The following is a 9,523-nucleotide window of genomic DNA, read 5'->3' on the forward strand; positions in this document are numbered from 1 at the left end:
AAAAAGTCCGAAGTAGTCAGATTTAGTCCAAAAAGCGTTCCTAAACTCGGAAATTACAGCAAAAATGAGAGAGCAACACTCAGGGAGAGTCCGAAGTAGTCAGACTTAAGGAGCGTTCCTTATCTCCCAGAAATAGTCAGAAAAAGTCCGAAGTAGTCAGATTTAGTCCAAAAAGCGTTCCTTAACTCGGAAATGACAGCAAAAATGAGAGAGCAACAGTCAGTGAGAGTGACTCTCATCAGTCCGAAGTAGTCAGATTTAGTCAGAAGAATTTTTTCTGGCAAAATCCTGAAAAGTGTCAAACTCAACTGAATTTAAATTAACGGAAATTAAAGAATACGCTAAAAGTGAGAATAATCTAAAAAGTAAAAGAAATGAATTGAAATTGGAAGACGGCAAAAAATAATTGATATAGCAAGTGTTTATTATGCTTGTGCTAGTGTGAATGTGTTTTGTACGTACATTTCTGTTCTTATTTGACGTTAGTTTTGTTGTTGCCATTCTTTGGACTAAAAATTTGGTTTTTTGCGTTCCTTTACTTTTCCTGTTATTCTCTTTTAGTGAGCGCATTTTGCTTACGCTCTGGTATTTTGACACTTTTCAGATTTTAGTCCAAAAAGATAAGGAATGAACCTTTAGTCAGAAGAATTTTTTCTGGCAAAATCTTGAAAAGTGTCAGACTCAACTGAATTTAAATTAAAGAATACGCAGAAAGTGAGAATAATCTAAAAAGTGAATTGGAATTGGAAGGAGGCAAAAAATAATCGANCGTGTTGGCAATAGCCAAGAAAACCATAATGAACGTGCAACCCTGTGCCAAACTCGACATAACCACCTCCGAGCAAACTAAGCAGCCGCCATTTAATTTGGCAAACAAAAGTTTGTCTGCATAACACCGACCTTAGTGTTTATTGCGCTTGTGCTTGTGTGAATGTGTTTTGTACTACATTTCCATTCTTATTTGACGTTAGTTTTGTTGTTGCCATTCTTTGGACTAAACATGTGGTTTCTTGCGTTCCTTTACTTTTCCTGTTATTCTCTTTTAGTGGGCGCATTTTCCTTACGCTCAGGCATTTTGACACTTTTCAGATTTTAGTCCAAAAAGATAAGGAATGAACCTATTATTTTCACTACTGCGTGTGTAGGGCCTTTAATCCGGGTAAAGGTCATCTTTGACATCTTTCGTCAAGTGCTCCGATTCGAAGCCTATTGCTTGCTGGGTGCAATGTGACAATCAAGTTGAAAAGGAAGCAAGAATTAAGAAGACAGCAGAATTAGTTTGAATTTACATAATATTCCGACATCTTCTAGTTAAAAGCAAAAAACAAGGAAAATTGTTTTATTTCATTTCGCTCCCAGCCATCGCAACATATTCCGGTCGAATTCAAAATTGCAACTTTCAGATTTTCAACGATATAGAGAAATCGAAATTCCCTTTTAAGTGCAAAGAAAAAGACAAAAAAGTTAAAAAAAAAACGAGAGCAAGAGGACGGCAAAAATTACAAATGTTGAAAAGAAAACTTTTGTAGAAAGAGAAGTGCGTGAGTGAAGTGCAAAATAATCGAGAAATAACTAGACGAGGAATAATAGAACAGCCACAATAAAATAAAAACTTAATTTTAGAAAAGGAGAATTGTGAAAGAAAAAACCAAATCGCCCAAAACATATTTCGATTCTCCAATAGCGAAAAAGAAAGCAGAAGCTAAAACACAGAAACAAAATCTTAAGCCAGCGAAGCTGCTGGTGATCACTGAAGAAACAAAAAAAAAAAAAAACCAACCAAACAACCAACGCGGCAGAGATTTGCTACCAAAGGTAGAAAAGAAGTGAAGGAGAACCAGCTTAACGAAGAAGCAACAGTGGTCGTGGTGGAAATGCTGGAGCAGAGCACTCCCATAGCAGCGGACCACTTTAGACAGCATTACCAAATATTTTGCTAAATTTTGTTACCCACGACTAGACCAACCTAAAAAAAATAGCAAAAAACCTCACGGTTTTGCTACGATCCCAAATTAGATTACATGCAAAGGCAGTGCATTTAATTAATACGAAAATTGTTTTTTTGTTTTTGGTATCGGCGTTTGGAAGTAGCATGAGCGTAGCGTGCAAACAACTGCACTGAGTCAAACAGGTGAGTAAAAAATGGCACTTTTAAAGAAAAACACATGTTAATGTCGAAAATAGGGATTGGAAATTTGCCAGCAATGCAATAGTAAAGCTAAGCATATTAAAAAAATGCGTCTATTAGTTTATATCAACTTGTATATTTTTCCATGTAGTTACGCTATCTTTTAATTTTTCGCTATATCACGCAGAATTTAATTGGAACTGCATCAGAATTAGTCAAACATTTGTTGCCACCAGCGCCATTACAGTCTCATCTGCCACACTGTTATCATTGGTCAACGAAAAAGTTGGTGTACATCGCTTCCCGCAAACACCGCCATCGGCAACTGTATCAGTATCAGCATCGTTGCTCTTAAACAAATCATCAACAACAACAACCGTCGCACGCACCTGGCGGACATATCCGCAAACGTTTACCAAGGCATTACGCACTACAACTCGACGCTCTGTGGCACCGCCATCCAAACGTGCCGCCACCGCTGCTGCTGCGAAAGCTGCAGCTAACAATACTGCAGCCACCATGGCTTGGACAGAGGTGAGTACTATGATTAAATGAATTGTGTGCTAACGAATATACCTATGTATACAGCTATGGTCAGAGATTTTGCACCAAAATTAAAAATGATATTGTTTGTAACTTATGTTTATTTATTTATTTTTAATAATATTCATTTAAAATATAATTCAATCTGTTACCGAAACCACATAACTGAAAGTTGCAAAACTTGCGCTAATTTCAAAAAAATTACTAAAATTTCTAAAAATTGTCATCAAAATTTTAAAATTTTTTAGCTAATTTTCGGGTATGCAGTTTTGCAGCCGATTCAATTTTAGTCTAATAAAGTGCAAATTTCAAGTCGCTAAAAAGTACCGTTGATTTTTTAAAACTTTTCTTGTGGGGGGTGCTTTTTCATTTTCTTCCATATAAAAATAGATTTTTATAATTTTTGGTGCTAAATCATTAACCATATCTGTATGTATTTATTCATATCTTTAGCTTGAATCAGTGTTAAGGTAGAAAATATTTAAATCTATGGAATTTACAGAAATTTGTAACATAGATAATTATGGATGTGAATACTAGAAGCAATTGGAATTAGAAAAAATCTATAAAGCAGTTAAATTTTTATTTTTTGATTTTTTTTTTAATTGTATGTATTAAGGAAAATCTAGAAAATGTCTATAATCATATTTGCATAGTAGAAAGAAAGATTCTTGTAGTGTCGATACGAAATGTAAATAGAAAATACCCAATTTTTGTTTGTTCAAAGATCGTTAAATAAACATTTCCACACCCAAAGAGATAGTATATAAGGCGCATATGAATAAAAATATTGTGTAATTCGAATAGCCGATTAATGTGTGAGTCAAATGCTTATCATATCAAGTAATTTTATCAATACGCTTGAGTTGAATTAGAAAAAAATGCCAGTAATTAGTTGATTCCGCAGCCTTTACAAGGTTGAATGGTGTTTTGCTGGGAACTTAATAAAATTAAACGTAAAATTTTCTTATAAGATGCACATCAAAGAAGTTTGGTTTTCATTTAACTCCAATTCAAAGAGCAAGGTAACTGAAATCAAAAGCAATTATAGAACTAATGATGTGTATTTGATAGAGCCTCTGCCTAACTGAAGTTGAGTAATAGTCATACAACTTTTATTATGTCTACCTTTTGTGAATGCATGTGTATTACGCTTCTTTAATTTCTTTTTCGGTTCTCATTGAATTTCGGTCAATGAAATTTTGGAAAAATAAACAATTCCGCTGGTGGTCCAACCCATAATTGTGTTGCAATAATTGCAGTTACTTTTCCGGCACAGCTGCGTGCTTGAGTGTCTACCCACGAAGAAAAAAATATCTAAATTGAAACACACGCTGGTTCGCACTAAAATACTAAGTGTCACGTAGTAGTTTTACTAGCTGAGAGTGATCGCTTGCCAAAGTCTTGCTCGTACTTTAGATTCACAAGCAGCGCGGAGTTCGGAAGCAGGCGCATTTACTTTCTTATGTTCTCTATTCTAGTCCTCGTTTCATTGTCTATACCGTCAGGTTAAGCTTGCGCAAACCATCACCGCACTCGGAGCGCTTTACGCTAATGCGCCACCTGTTGTTGGAGCGCGCTTCCTATGCTAGACACAATTTTACTTATGATAATGCAAGGCGTAGTCATACTTATAGTATATGAAATATTTAAAAATGGTGTTTACATACATACTTAAATGTCTATGAAATTTCGCAAATTCCAATACTCGCATAATGGCTTATTAATTATTCAGATTTGAAGCACACTTAATGTATATTAGTTAAACGAGTAAAGTGGGAGCTAATTTATTTTTCTATAGAAGAATTAACAGGTTTTCAGCTGTTTAACGCTTCATGCTGACCATCGCAAGAAGTTTTGAACATTATAACTTATATAATGGGAACAGCGCGAGGGATTGAAAGCTAGATCTCAGATCGAAATGTCTAAACCTGCAGGTTTCATAAAAACTTGTTATTAAAAGAACAATAGAAACGAGTTAAATATGGAAAATAGAAGGAAGAAGTTTCTTTATACAAAAAATATAAAACTTATTCAGCGAGAAAGCTAAACCAATAATCCTTTGTTGGGAGCATTGTATGAATTTCATGAGTAATAGGTGGATTGGAACATAGAACCGGCTGCGGTGGAAAAGCACCCCCAGCCAACAGAGGAAGTTTCCCTGATTGCATCTATGTTTTTGAAAGTAAACCTTTTATGTGCATATCTGTGGTCATAAGCAAAAAACGCCTAATTCGACTTAAGAAGTAATTGAGTTATTTTATACTGTAACTACTATTCCATGCGAATGTCAAATCGCCATCTCGCTAGCCAGGCTATTTAAAAAGGTTATTAACGAAAATATTTGGTTTCCCTATAAGGCTTACATTACAAATCCACATGTTTAAAACTTTTTTTTTCAAATTAAGGTCTTTCGACTTAAGCGGCTATTGCTTATGACCACAGATACGTATCGAAGGAACGATCCCGATTTATATCTGGCTAAGGACTGTCACTTCAACATCACTACCCAAAACTCCGGGGAATTGGTATGCTGTTGCAACAACAACAAAGGTTACAGTTCCCCATAGACACCCAAGTAACTCTAACGCTATTACAGCCTAAGTACTGTAACATATTGAACTGTTACTTTTACCGACACAAGCCCGAGCCCTCGAGCTTGTAAAATAGCTCCGCACGAAACTAATATCTTCATCACACATTAGGTCTGTTCGTCAAGCAAAAAATTTGTACGAATTATCATGATTTTAATTCAAATCGCGTTCGTGCAGTGCAAAAAATTATCCATCACTCAAAAATTGAGAGCGTAAAGTGACAGTTCTCTTGGAGAGGAAAAATTCTTCCCAGCAAAAACTCGCAATCTAGTAAACATAGTATTGTGTGCCACATGATTGCATTTTTGTCGATGAAATTTTTTTTTTTAAAAGTTCATTAAATTTAAAAATCTATAAACTTGAGCATTTTTCCAATGAAAAAATTTAAGTAAATACTTGTTACTTAATTAATTTAGTTGAATCCAATGATTTGAAAGGTGCACGGCTGAAAAAAAATGTAATCGGAACGCAATCACAACCAGAGTCGATTTAGGTAACCCGACAGATACTACGATAAGGAAATTGAAATATTTGTTTAAGTCAGAATAACATGAAATATACATGGTTTTTGTTCATCTGAAATAATTTAAGAAATACAAACATTTATTATGTTTGAAATGCAACCGTAGACCCCTACTGGCTGTGAAATTTGCAAATTCCTACAAATTTACGTTCGCGCAACTTTCTCTACTCGAGAGAAAATTTTACAGAATTTTTATTACTCTGATATTTTGAGGAATGGATAGTTCCTGTTGGATTTTCGACGAAGGAACCTTTTTAATCGCACTTAGTTTCCTCTTTTTAAGTAACTCCATCTATGTCAAGTTAATCAGAACGACGCAGATTCATATCTGGCCAAGGACTGCCATTGGCATCATTCCCCAGAAATCTTTTGGGGAATTTGTATGATGTTACTACAACAACAGCCCGCTACAATAACAGGGATTTGAGAAACTCGGCTTCTTATGGAAACCGGAAGTTCTGTCACTCAGCTCAGATCGGGATGGTGTAGTCTATTAAGCAGTCATCTCACATCTAAATTTGGCAAACACCTGCCCAGAATTCGGAGCGTTTTTTCATATATCTTTCCAGAGACCCAAAATAATTATTATCCTAACATTTGGGATCAAAAAACGTCGCTTTGTTTTAAGAGACATTTTTTTTGGTCTTTGTATAATAATTATTTACGAGAAACATCTTTTTTCGTCTCGCGGGACGATTATTTTCAAATGGAAATTATTTACGTCTTTTCATAATAATTATCGGGGATTTTTTTTTCGTCTCGCGAGACGTTTATTTCAAGACCAAAATGATTTGCGTCTTCTCTTCATAATTATAAGGGATTTTATTGAAATGAAACTTCTTAATTGAGTTCGGAGATTTGACGCGTTAAACATTCAACGCCATGATTCTTCATGTCATCAAATCTGTATCCAAGGCGAATTAATATAAGGTGATAGCAGGAGTACAAAAACAAAAATTTACATGTATTTTGTTTTTGCTTTGGCGGCGTAAACTGTCAAAATCTGTAAGAGTGTGTGTAGAAATTCAAACAAAATTTTTCAATTTGATATCAGAAGCCGTGCGGCGAAACACATACACAAAAGTTGCGATCCCGTACGAATCCGGACTAGTCAGAAATAGTCAGAATCAGTCAGATTTTACTGGAAATCGATCCCGTACTCGGTTCTCTGACTATTGAGAGGAGAAAAAAGAGAGTAAATACCGTTCTCTCTCTGTCAGAAGTTACCAGTTTTAGTCCGAGAATTTTTTGCTGGTAAATTCTGGTAAATGTGTCAAACGATCAGCTTTAGTGTGTTTGGCAACCAAATTGTAAACAAAAGAAAAGTGCACTCTGCTAATTCATGTTGAAAAGTATTTAATTACTTGTTTAAGTGGATTCTAATGAATTTGAAAGTATTTTTGGTTATTTACATGTGTGAGCTGAATGTGTTTACATACAAAATAAGCAAAAATTTACAACCAAAATTTGGAGGTTATGTTGAAGTTGACAGAAGTTACCATTTTTTACTAGAAAGCGATCCCGTACTTTTCAATGTTACTCTCTCGCTCTGAGCGAATTTTTATTTTTTGACAGTTTTACTAGTCCGAGTCCGAGGAATACGGGATTGCACCTAAAATCAGCTGAGCTAGTAACACCACCTTATATAAATTCGCCTTGGTAAATTAATTCTCTCGATTAGTCGGCCATGATTTTGCCAACATTTTAAAATCATATAAAATTGAAAATTAATTTAATTAAAATAAAAGGAGAAAAAAAGTTTTTAGGAGAAGATGAAAAAGTTTTTAGGAGAAGATGAAAAAGTTTTTAGTCTAACGATTTTCGTCTCAGGTGACGAAAACAACTTTTCCATTGTTCAATAATAATAATTCAATAATCTTATTTCTTATAATTGTTATGGTCTCTGTTCCCTTCCAACCCGAAGACCCAACCAACTGAATCCCGCTTGACTTCGCCAAAAGAGATCGCCCGGTTCTTCGCTCACAGACTTCACGAGACGGAAGATAAATGGGTTGGAAGCTGACTATATCTGATTAGAGATTTATGACTTCTGCTGCTAAAAAAAAAAACAGCAAGTACTTTCTGAAAACGCATCTGGCATACCACCGATACCATTATCAAGTAACAAGCGAACTGCTTTGCTGAAAAAATTAGTTATAAGTCTTAAGTCCGTCCAAAACTCTCTTTTTTACTGTCGACATTATGAACGATTTTATTTTAGTTACTATTAGTGAGCTTCTTTTCTTGAAGGAAGTTTTTCAACCTAAAACGTGATTAGCATTGCAATTGAGTGTCTCATTGCAGCAAAATAGGGGAAGGGTGACTAAAAAGTCTTCCGCAATGCATAAAAAAACACACGCACATGCACACATGCAGTCTCACACATAAAGGTATGTTTGGCAGATGAATCAACGCGCTTCCTCAGTTTGATTGCTGCTCTCGAAGTTGGTCCAAAAAATGTATTACATTACACAAAAGCAACAACAATGGCACACAAAAGAAAACTGCCAAGCCTTCAACTTCAAAATTTTGTCATTACTCAAAGCCTGGTTTAGGGAGAGAAAGACAGGGAGAGAGAGAGAGAGAGAGCGAACGCGAGATTTCGTTGCAATTGAGCCAGAAAATTATATTTTCACTACCGTTTTGAAGTCAACATCAGCAAACGCTTACTATAGATTCAAACACTTGCCGACACACATACGAAAGTGTTTTGATGTGCATGCATCCCAATAAACATTGGGCTTGGTTAGCAATTCGATAACGAATGTCAAATAGGTTAGTATTCGATACGAGAACTAGGCCATTCTCCAGCAAAACGGAACCTTCGTTATCCAATGTATTTTCCCCTTCGTTATGAATTCGAAATCCAGCCCATTATCGAATTGAAATTTTATTTTGAGGGAGTGATTGCCTTATATTTCCCTTCGAGAATGAGCTGGATTTCACTTTCTCCTATTACTATGGTCTTCATTTTTTCGAACCGATTTCGGGTGTATTTCCAATTTACTCTGAACGTTGAAAAACTAAGGTCGGTTATGAGTTCGTTCTCAGTGCGATATTCATATTGGATATCTAAGTTCTTTTTCGAACGTTCGCCACAATGTTTATTGGGATAGGATGTGTATGTAGCTGGTGCAGTATTGCCACGGACAAATTTTTTTCCTACCAAAACCCACCAAAACCTACCAACAATTTTTTAAGTTTTTTTTTTTTTTCAATTCACACTCAAGCCTTGATGCCATTTCACAATAGTCTAAGTGCTTTAACGCTGACCATCCGACGTAATATTTATTCTGGCCACATTTGCTCTTCTATGAAGACATTTGCGAACACGAACTACGATTGCGAAGACTTCTGCCTTGAATATCGTTGGCTATGTGCCCATTGGCAGACTTTCTTGGAATCTTGGTCCAAGTACGCCTGCCACAGTACTCCCGTCGTCCATCTTCGATCCGTCGGTATACCACCACGCCAGTGCCGCATACTACCGTATTGAAAGACCTATACGTTAGCTTGGGTGATATTCCCCAAATCTTACCTTGAAGTTTCCGACAGGTATAAAACGCACTTGTAGTCGGTAACATTCGAGAGATGTGAAGTTCAATTGAGCCATTTGTCCATAGATATCCCTAGACTCAATTTCTGTCCCTACCGAGGTGGGTCTAATGAAGTTGACTTTCCTTCTTTGGGTTAATGGAACAATGGTGGTCTTCAGTGGGTTTATTGACACGCTCA

Source organism: Rhagoletis zephyria, unplaced genomic scaffold (assembly GCF_001687245.7).
Source record: "Rhagoletis zephyria isolate East Lansing unplaced genomic scaffold, Rhagoletis_zephyria_1.1 Rzeph_scaffold_00033, whole genome shotgun sequence".
Classification (NCBI taxonomy): domain Eukaryota; kingdom Metazoa; phylum Arthropoda; class Insecta; order Diptera; family Tephritidae; genus Rhagoletis; species Rhagoletis zephyria.